We start from the raw sequence: 9230 nt of genomic DNA on the forward strand, positions 1-9230 counted from the left end.
CCCCTCAGTGACCCTGGGCGGCTCAGCGTGGGACACTGTGCGCTTCCCAACCTTTGTTGCCTGCGTAAGCAAGTAGCACCATCCGACTTAGACTCTTGTCTCCCCGAGTTTCTTTTCAGTTATGATTTGCACTGACCTAATTATTCCTCCTCTGGGTTCTATTAGTAAGAGATTCAAAACCAAAACATCCAGACGGATGGACTGGGTTTTAAAAAGTGATATTGAATTTCAAGTTAGCCTGTGGGATACTTTGGCGTGGGGGTGGGGTGTGCATGTGTGTGTGCACGTGTGTGCTCAGAAGTCACAAGATAGGAGCAATCGTTTCTTCTGAAATCAATAACAGTGGTCACTCTTTATAATCTTTTTGCCAATTTGTTCTTTCTTTTCCTTTCTCTCTCTCTCTCTCTCTCTCTCTCTCTCTCTCTCTCTCTCTCTCTCCTGTGTGGTACTGGGATTGAACTCAGCATCTTCAGACCTTTTTATTTTATTTTATTTTATGGGTTGCTGAGGCTGGCCTCGACTTGTGATCCTCCTGCCTCAGCCTCCCGAAGCTGGGGTTACAGGTCTGTCCCCACACACGGCTTGCTAGTTGATAATCCTGTATTCAGAAATGATCATGTCTGGCTTTTGCATTTTTTATTTTTTTTGCTGTGCTGGGGCTCAAACCAGGCCTTGCTCATGCTGGGTGAGTGACCACACTGGCTGCCCTCGATCACGTTGGTCTTCGGTTCTCGTCTTTTCTCCTGCTCCTCTGGCCATGGAAGTCTGGTGTCCTTGTGTGGTGGACAAGGCCTTTTACGGAAGGTCTCTTTGCATCTCCACATTTAACCGTCTCATGTCCCACCCCCAGCCCAGGCTCTGATGGAATATTCCGGGCTTTCTGCCACCAGGCCTGTGGGGGTTGGCTCTCCTGGAGGGGTCCTGCCCCTGCCCGGCCCCCCCAGTCCTCAGCAGCCAGCTCCACAGTCTGCAGGTCTCTGTCAAGGCCAGCCCTCTGTGGTGATGCTGCTCCTCTGCCCTGGATGCCCCTGGCCACCGCTGCCCATCCTCACGTCCTTGTCCAGGGCCTCCAAGGGGCTGTGAGGAGCTCGCCCTTCCTCCCATATACCACTGCCTCCAGGATGGGCTTGTTTACTGCTCCCTCCCCACACCCAGAACTACCCTGGCACCAGAGAAGATGCGTGTGCAAAAGGAATCCCTAAGAATCCCAGAGACTCAGGAGGCTGAGGCAGGAGGATCGCAAGTTCGAGGCCAGCCTCAACAACTTAGCCAGGTCCTGTCTCAAAATAAAAAAATAAAAAGAGCCGGGAATGTGGCTCAGTGGTAGAGCACCCCTGGGTTCCATCCCTGGTATGACAGGAAGAAAGAAAAAAGAAATCCCAAAGAATCTTTTGCCTGCATCCTACCCAAATCAAGTCCTTCTGCCTTTGCAGAGATGCTTGGTTTTCAGTTTTTAAAAAACTCTTTTAAACCCTGGGTGGTCTTGCCCTCTTCTGTGGAATCTACCATAATGTTGCTTATTTAATCCATTTTCTACACTGGTGATTTTTAATAAGTATGGGAACATGAAAATACATAGAAAGTAAGTGGGGAAAGGAGGAAATGAAATCATAAGCTAAAAGAGGGTAAAGATGATCCATAAAAGCATACATTATAATGCTAGAAGTGGGCTAAATGGACGAGCTTCCCAGTGGGCAAAGCAAAAAGGGAAAGATGTAAACAAGGTGATTTCCAGAAACACAGGCTTTCCTAAATTTGAGATCTGAAGGTGAATTCTCCTTTGGTCCCAAATAAAGGTGGCATCATGGGATGAGGGGACCATGTCCTGATAATATCCCGACAGCAGTGAATTTCTGTAGGTCCTTGTTAACCAGCGCACTCAAAGTACTTACTCTCAGACAAAATGTAATTCCGCAGACTCATGTGTCCAAGGCAGGGCCTGGACAAGGCTGGCTTGTCACAAGTAAGACATGGCGATAAAGAAACAAGGTCAGACCCACGAAGAAGCTCATTCCCAAAGGAAAAACTAATAGCAACCACAGCAGATGCTGTTAGAGGCAACATTGTCCCCCACAGAAGGAGAAGTTGGAGAGGTTGTACATTGGAATGAGAATGTTCTGTTGTATTTCTTTTCTTTTTAAATTTTTTTTAGTTGTAGATGGACACAGTATCTTTATTTTATTTATTTATTTTTTGTATGTGGTGCCGAGGATCAAACCCAGAGCCTCACACACGCGAGGCAAGTGCTCTACCACTGAGCCACAGCCCCGGCCCCTTGTGTTTCTTTTTGGAGGAAGAGGAGGGGAGGAGGAGGAAGAGGAGTTGTAGTTTATGCTGCTAGGTAAGCGCTTGTCACAGCTGCTGCCTCTGAAGAGCTTCATGCTGTGTCACCCAGGCAGCCTGAAGTGGTGAAAAGCTCAGGTGTGACAGTCAAGTGGACCTGGGTACCAATCCTAGCACTGCAGCTTTGTAGGTTGGGAAAGATACTTTGCCACTCTGAACCTCAGTCTCCTCTTCTGTAGAACAGAAACTAGTGACAGAATTTCTTGCTATGCAGCTTGGCTGGGAGATGCTCAGTCTTTCTCTCATGAAAGGACAGGAGGCTGCAATGTCAACCTGAGAGAGAAACCCCGGCCCATGTCCCTGATGGAGACATAGGATTCTCTCCCTGAGCCACCAATCCAATCCTAGTCCTGGGGACTAGGATTTAGACCTAGGACTAGGTCTTTAGATGCCCCCCCTGGGCCCTAGTTAGGAATGTGCACTTTGGGACCACCAGGCTCCCTTGAGCATGTCAGGGGCCTGCCCTCCTGCTCACCCCAGTGGACAGGCCTAGGGAGGAATTTTAATGGAAATTCATTAGCATTTTTCTCCTACTTCTTGCTAATTTGCTGTGGGAGCTGGAGGGACCTTGGCCCTGGGGAGGCGACCTGGGGAGCCCAGTCCCTTGCTCCAGGGAGCCCCTGTTAGATGCTGTGTCTGCACACTCCCATGGCCAGGCCCTGCACCCACTTTCTGGCCCAAGACATCAAGGCCCTGGGCTCAAGCCCCAGGAGAGCATTCCCTAGCTGGGGCAGGCCGCGGACCCCGGTCTGTCTGTGGCTGCCCGTGGCTGTGCTTTCCCTGGGGGGGTCAACCGTGGATGCACGTGCTCAGAGCCAACCTGCCGGCTGTCACCTGGACCCCACGAGGGGTCACAGCCCTGCAAGGCCACACCCTGCCTCCCTGATTTTACAGATGAGGAAACCGAGGCAGCTCGCAGCCCGGCCTGAAGCCCAGCAGGCAACCTGAGGCCCGGGCAGATGGACACGTGCTTTTGCCAACTGCTGTGGGTGCCCATCCGTGGGCACAAGAGGGTCACCGGTGCAAGTCCTGGCCCTTCAGTCCCCCTCTGCCCAGCATGGGGCTGGGACCCTCTGTGCCTCCAGGTGCTGGTGAGGGTCTAGAACACCCTGTCCTGCACGGCCACCACGAGCCCAGGGGCCACGTCAATTAAACTCAATCACAAGAAGGATCCGGGTCCCCGGCCGCTCCAGCTGGCTCATCTGGCCGCTTAGTGACAGTGTGTGTGTGGAACCCTCCTTCCCCGTGACAGAGGGCGCAGGTGTCAGTGTTAAGTGGACCTTAGACCCCTTCTTGGGGCACTGGGAGGAGGGGCAGCTGACTTGGTGACTAAGACATCAGGGTGGGGGTGACACACACCTTCAGATGCATCCCAAGGTCAGGCCTGCTGGCCCCTGGGTGTGTGGCCCCCTCTGGGCTGTCTCTGCCTTCTCCCGCCCTGAGCAGGGTCACCCCCCAAGCCCCGTGCTTGTCAGAGTGGAGCACAGGCCTGGGCTGGGCCTCTTGGGTACAGAGCTTAGCACCCAGTGGCCCTGTCCCCAAGGCCAGCTGAGCCTCCCCTGTCCAGAGTCCTGATTTCATATGCCAGTCTGTGACCTTTGCACCCGCAGCCAGAGCGGGGCAGCTGATAACCAGGGCAGTGGCCTCTCTGCCCAGCCCTGCCCAGCAAGGGTCCTCATTCGCCTGTTGGAGAGTCAGGCTGAGCCCCTGCTCCTGTCAAGAGCCGGCCGTCCACACCTTCACTTCCCACCAGCACATGAGTGTGCACGTGTGTGTCTGTTTGGGGGTGCGTGTGTCTCTGTGTGCACATATGCATATTCTGTTTGTGAGTGCATGTATGCACACGTAAGTCTGTGTAGATGTCTGTGCATGTGTCTGTGTACACATGTTGGCATTATTTATGCACCTGTGTTTATATGTACACGTGTGCATCTGCACATGCATGTGTGTGTGCTCATTGTGTCTGTGTCTGCCTGTGTGCATATGCATTCCGGGTCCGTGTATATGTGTCCATGTATATGTCTGGGTGTGGGCATCTGTTGTACATATCAGCATGTATCTGTGTGCCTGTGTTTGTATGTACATGTGCGTGCGTAGGTGAATCTCCGTGTGTGCAGATACATGCAAGTGGGTGCTCATGGGTGCTCAAGTGGGTGCTCATGTGTGTCTGTGTGTGCCTGTAGCCCACATCACATGCATTCTGTGTGCGTGTGTGCAGGCGTGTGTGTGTTGTGTGTCGTCTGTGTGCACTGTGCATGTGTCTGCATGTGTCTATGTTTCTATGCTTTTGTGTGCTGTGTGTTGTGCTGTGTGTGTGTCTCTGTGCTTGTGTTATCCAGGGTGGAGGCCAGAGGGCCAAGGAAACCTTCTCTGCTTCCTCCCCAAGGTGTGCTGATGGCCACAGGGCTGGGAGGGGTGGTCGCTTCCTCCAGTCCTGCCCAGCCTGCCAGGGCTGGCTCTGGGGCCTCATGTCCAGTGTGGGAGGCGATGCTCCAGGTCCAGCCTGGAGGGTGACACTCTGCCGGTGAGTGGCCTCCTCAGGCCAGGGAGGCACAGACAGAGGAGAAGCCTTGATCCACCCTCCCTGGAAGGGGGAGCAGCTGGAGGGGTCCGGGCCAGGGGAGCCAAGGATCCGTGCCTGTCGGAGCCCACGGCCCTCTGCTACCACAGACTCCCTACTGAGCAGCTCCCAGGGCCCAAATCCCAAACCCCACCCCTCAGAATGCACTCTGCCTGATGCTGGGCGTCCTGGGCTCACACAGCGGCGTCTCTGAGCCGTGTCTGAGATCCCCAGAGCTCCCTCCCAAGCAATGGCGCAGAGGACTGTCCCCTGGTGCAGAGAAACGGGCCTCCAGGGCAGAAGCGTGGAGGAGCTGTTTGGAGGAGCGAAGGGAGGGCAGGTGGTGGGCAGAGCCAAAGTGGGGAGGCAGCAGCCCTGGAGGGGGGGGGGGCGGTGACAGGGACCGCAGCCAGCCAGGCAGCTGCCTCTAAGCTGGCAGGACGGCAGGGGAGGACAATGACTTCATTTTCAGATTATTATTCTTTAAACACGGAAAAAAAACAAGAATCACAGAAGAGGTTTGTTTTGGCAACTGGACTTCCAGCAGGAGCCTAGGGCTCCCCAGGGATTTGTTCCCCTGAGCCTGGGGTGCGGTGGCCTCAGGCCCACAGGGGCCCGGCTGTCCGTGTGGAGGAGGGGCAGGGGGAGCTGCTGCGTGGGATTGGACATGAAGGGAGGGCGCAGTCACAGGGCCCCTTGTTTTGACCCTTTGAGGCCAAATGACCCGAGTGGCTGATTCGTCCTCAGTAACTGCGCCACCTGGTGGACTGAAATAATGCTGCAGGGTTTACTTTGGGGGTTTGGGGTTTTGCTGTGATTTGTCTGGTTCTTGTCTCTGCTGACTGCTGTGCAGTGTGGCCAGAAGCAAGGAGCCACCCTGCCAGGGCCTCCCCTCCCTGTGCACAGGGCTAGAATGTCCCATCTCCCCACTCCTGGGATCATTGTGAGACACCTGGCCAGGTTCGGCGGTCCCACACTACTGATCAGGGGAGACCCTTATCTAAAAGGCCTCCTCTAATTTAAAATCAGCATGCTGAAGTGAGGCAGCCACATCAGTGTTTACAGCAGCTTGATTCATAATAGCTTAACTACAGAACTAGGTGCCCTTCAACAGATGGATGGATAAAGAAAATGTGGTACATAGACACAATGGAATATTACTCAGCCTTAAAGAAGAATGGAATCATGGCATTTGCCAGTAAATGGGTGGAACACAGACTGTCATGCGGAGTGAAACAAGCCAATCTCCCCAAACCAAAGGCCAAATGTTCTCTCTAATATGTAAATGTTAACACACAATAAGGGGATGGGGAGGGAAGAATACAAGTTCATCTGATTAGACAAAGGGGAATGATGGGAAAGGAGGGGGATGGAACGGGAAAGACAGTGGAATGAATGAGACCTACCTTTCCTATGTTTCTCTATGAATGCATGACTAGTGAAACTCCGCATCAGGTACAACCAGAAGAATGGGAAGTTATACCCCATGTTTGTAAGATATGTCAAAATACACTCCACTGTCAGGAATAACTAAAAAGAATAAATTAAAAAAATTAAAAGAAAGCAGCCTTCTCCAAAAATAAATAAGTGAAAGTCCCCCTGTGTCTCTTCTTCTTCTTCAATTCAGATGAACACTTTTTTCAAAGTTTAACTCCAGTCGTCCCTTTCTGGGACAGGTGGCCCTGGCTTACCCCTGGCTTACCCCTGTTGCTTTCTCCACATGGTGCAAACAGCAGGAGGGGTCCGCATGGTGACCTCCTCTCACCTGCTGTGTGATTGAAGCAAGTCGCTTGCCCTCTCTTGCATAAACTGCTCAGCAGAAGGCTGGAGGCGCTGCTGGTACCAGGAAGTCCTGGGAGGGATCTGCAGCTGGCCTGGGTTCAGCATCCCAAGGCCCGCGCCCCCGCCTCTCAGTGACACTACAGCCCTGTCTGTCCCATAGCTCAAGTGGAAGCTCCCAGGGCAGCAGGCGCTGTGTGGACTTGCTCTCCACCACACCAGAAGAACAGAGCCTGCACGCAGTAGGTGCTCAATAAACAGGCTGAGTCCAGGAATAACCAAATGCACACTTAACTCTCCTCGTGTGCGTCTGTCTGTCCAGCCCTCTCCCCCACCATAGCACGTGCTGTAAGTGCCCTGCGCTTGGTGCTGGGAGGGCAGGCAGAGGCAAGGACACTGCATTCTGGAGTTCTCACAGCAGAATATGACATGTGCGCACGTGTGTGTGTGTGTGTGTGTGTGTGTGTGGTGTGTGAGCATGGCTTCTCTGTATGTGTGTCCTGGCCACTGTCCTCACTGCCCTGCAGAAAGACAGCTGAAAGCCAGGCCCGGCCATTGGCTGGTCCCTCAGAGGTCAGCAGAGAAGGGTCAAGGTCACACCCCACAGAGTGGAATTTCTCCATAAGTCAGGAGCTCCCGGGCAGCAGCGCCGGATGGAGCCAGTTCTTTATCTGTCTGGAGCATCTGGAGGACAGCTGGGAAGGACTTGAGCCACTGTGACCTCTACCTCAGTAAAGCAGAGGACGGCTCGGCCTGCAGTTGGCTGCGTGTCCCCCCTCCACACCCTGAGCAAAGAGGCCGGCCAAGCCTGGTCAGTGCAGAGGTTCCTAACGACAACAGGAGTGACAGCAATGGCTGCATAATGTTTGCAATCATGTGTCCGCAATGGGGACTGGGGACCAGGCTGAGCATTGGCCAAACCTTTTTTTTGTTTGTTTTTCTGTGCTGGGAATGGAACCCAGGGTTTCACATGTTAGGCTGGTCGGGGCTCTACCTCTGAGCTCTATTCGAAGCCCTTCTCAATTTTTTTTTTTTTCTTTTCATATTGAGAGCCTTCCCTCTAAGAACTGAACAAGACAGGGATGCCCTCTGTTACCATTTTTATTCAACATCATCCTTGAAACTCTAGCCAGAGCAATTAGATAGAAGGAAAGAATTAAAAGGGATACAAATAGGAAAAGAAGAACTCAAATTATCACTGTTGCCAGAGACATGAGTCTATATTTAGAAAATCCATTAGATTCCACCAGGAACATTCTAGAAGTAATAAATGAATTCAGCAAAGGAACAGGATATAAAATTCACACCCATAGATCAAATGCTTTTCTTTCTTTCTTTTTTTTTTACTATTTATTTTTAGTTGTAGTTGGACACAAGACCTTTATTTTTATATGGCGCTGAGGATTGAACCTAGGACTTTGTAAGGCTAGGCGAGTGCTCTACTGCTGAGCCACAACCCCAACCCCTCAAATGCTTTCCTATACATCAGAGATGAATCCACTGAAAGAGAAACTAGGAAAACTACCCCATTAACAATAGCCTCAAAAAAATGAAATATTTGGGAATCAATCTAACAAAAGAAGAGAAAGACTTCTACAAGGAAAACTATAGAACACTAAAGAAAGAAATTGAAGAAGACCTTAGAAGATGGAAAGATCACCCATGCTCCTGGATAGGCAGAATCAATATTGTCTAATGGCCATGTTGGGCTGGGGATATAGCTCAGTCGGCAGAGCGCTTGCCTCACGTGCACAGGACCTTGGGTCCAATCCTCAGCTCCACACACACAAAAAATGGCCACACTACCAAGAGCGTTACACAGATTTAATGCAATTCCTACTAAAATCCCACTGACATTCTTCATAGAACTAGAAAAAGCAATCATGAAATTCACTTGGAAAAATAAGAGACCCAGAATAGGCAAAGCCATCCTTAGCAAGAAGACTGAAACAGCAGGCATCACAATATCAGACCTTAAACTATACTACAGAGCAATAGGAACAAAAATGACAGGGTGTTGTCACCAAAATAGACTTATAGAGCAATGGTACAGAATAGAAGACACAGAGACAAACCCGCATAAATACAGTTATATGTTAGACAAAGGCACCAAAAACATACATTAGAGAAAAGATGGCCTCTTCAACCAATGGTGCTGGGAAAACTGAAAATCCATATGCAGCAAAATGAAATTAAACTCCTTCTCTCCCCCTGCACAAAACTCAACTCAAAGTGGATCAAAGACTTAGGCATTAGCACAGAGACTCTTAGCCTAATAGAAGAAAAAATAGGCCCAAATCTCCACCATGTTGGCTTAGAAACTGACTTCCTCAACAAGACTCCTAAAGCACAAAAAGTAAGATCAAGAATCAATGAATGAGATGGATTCAAACTAAAAAGCTTCTTCTCAGCAAAGAAAACGATTAATAATGTGAAGGGAGAGCCTACAGAATGGGAGAGAATCTTTAATGCACCTCAGATAGAGCATTAATCTCCAGGACATAAAAGAACTCAAAAACCTTAACACACAAAAAAAAAAAAAAAAAAA

The sequence above is a fragment of the Marmota marmota genome, unplaced genomic scaffold, assembly GCF_001458135.2.
Source record: "Marmota marmota marmota unplaced genomic scaffold, marMar, whole genome shotgun sequence".
Classification (NCBI taxonomy): domain Eukaryota; kingdom Metazoa; phylum Chordata; class Mammalia; order Rodentia; family Sciuridae; genus Marmota; species Marmota marmota.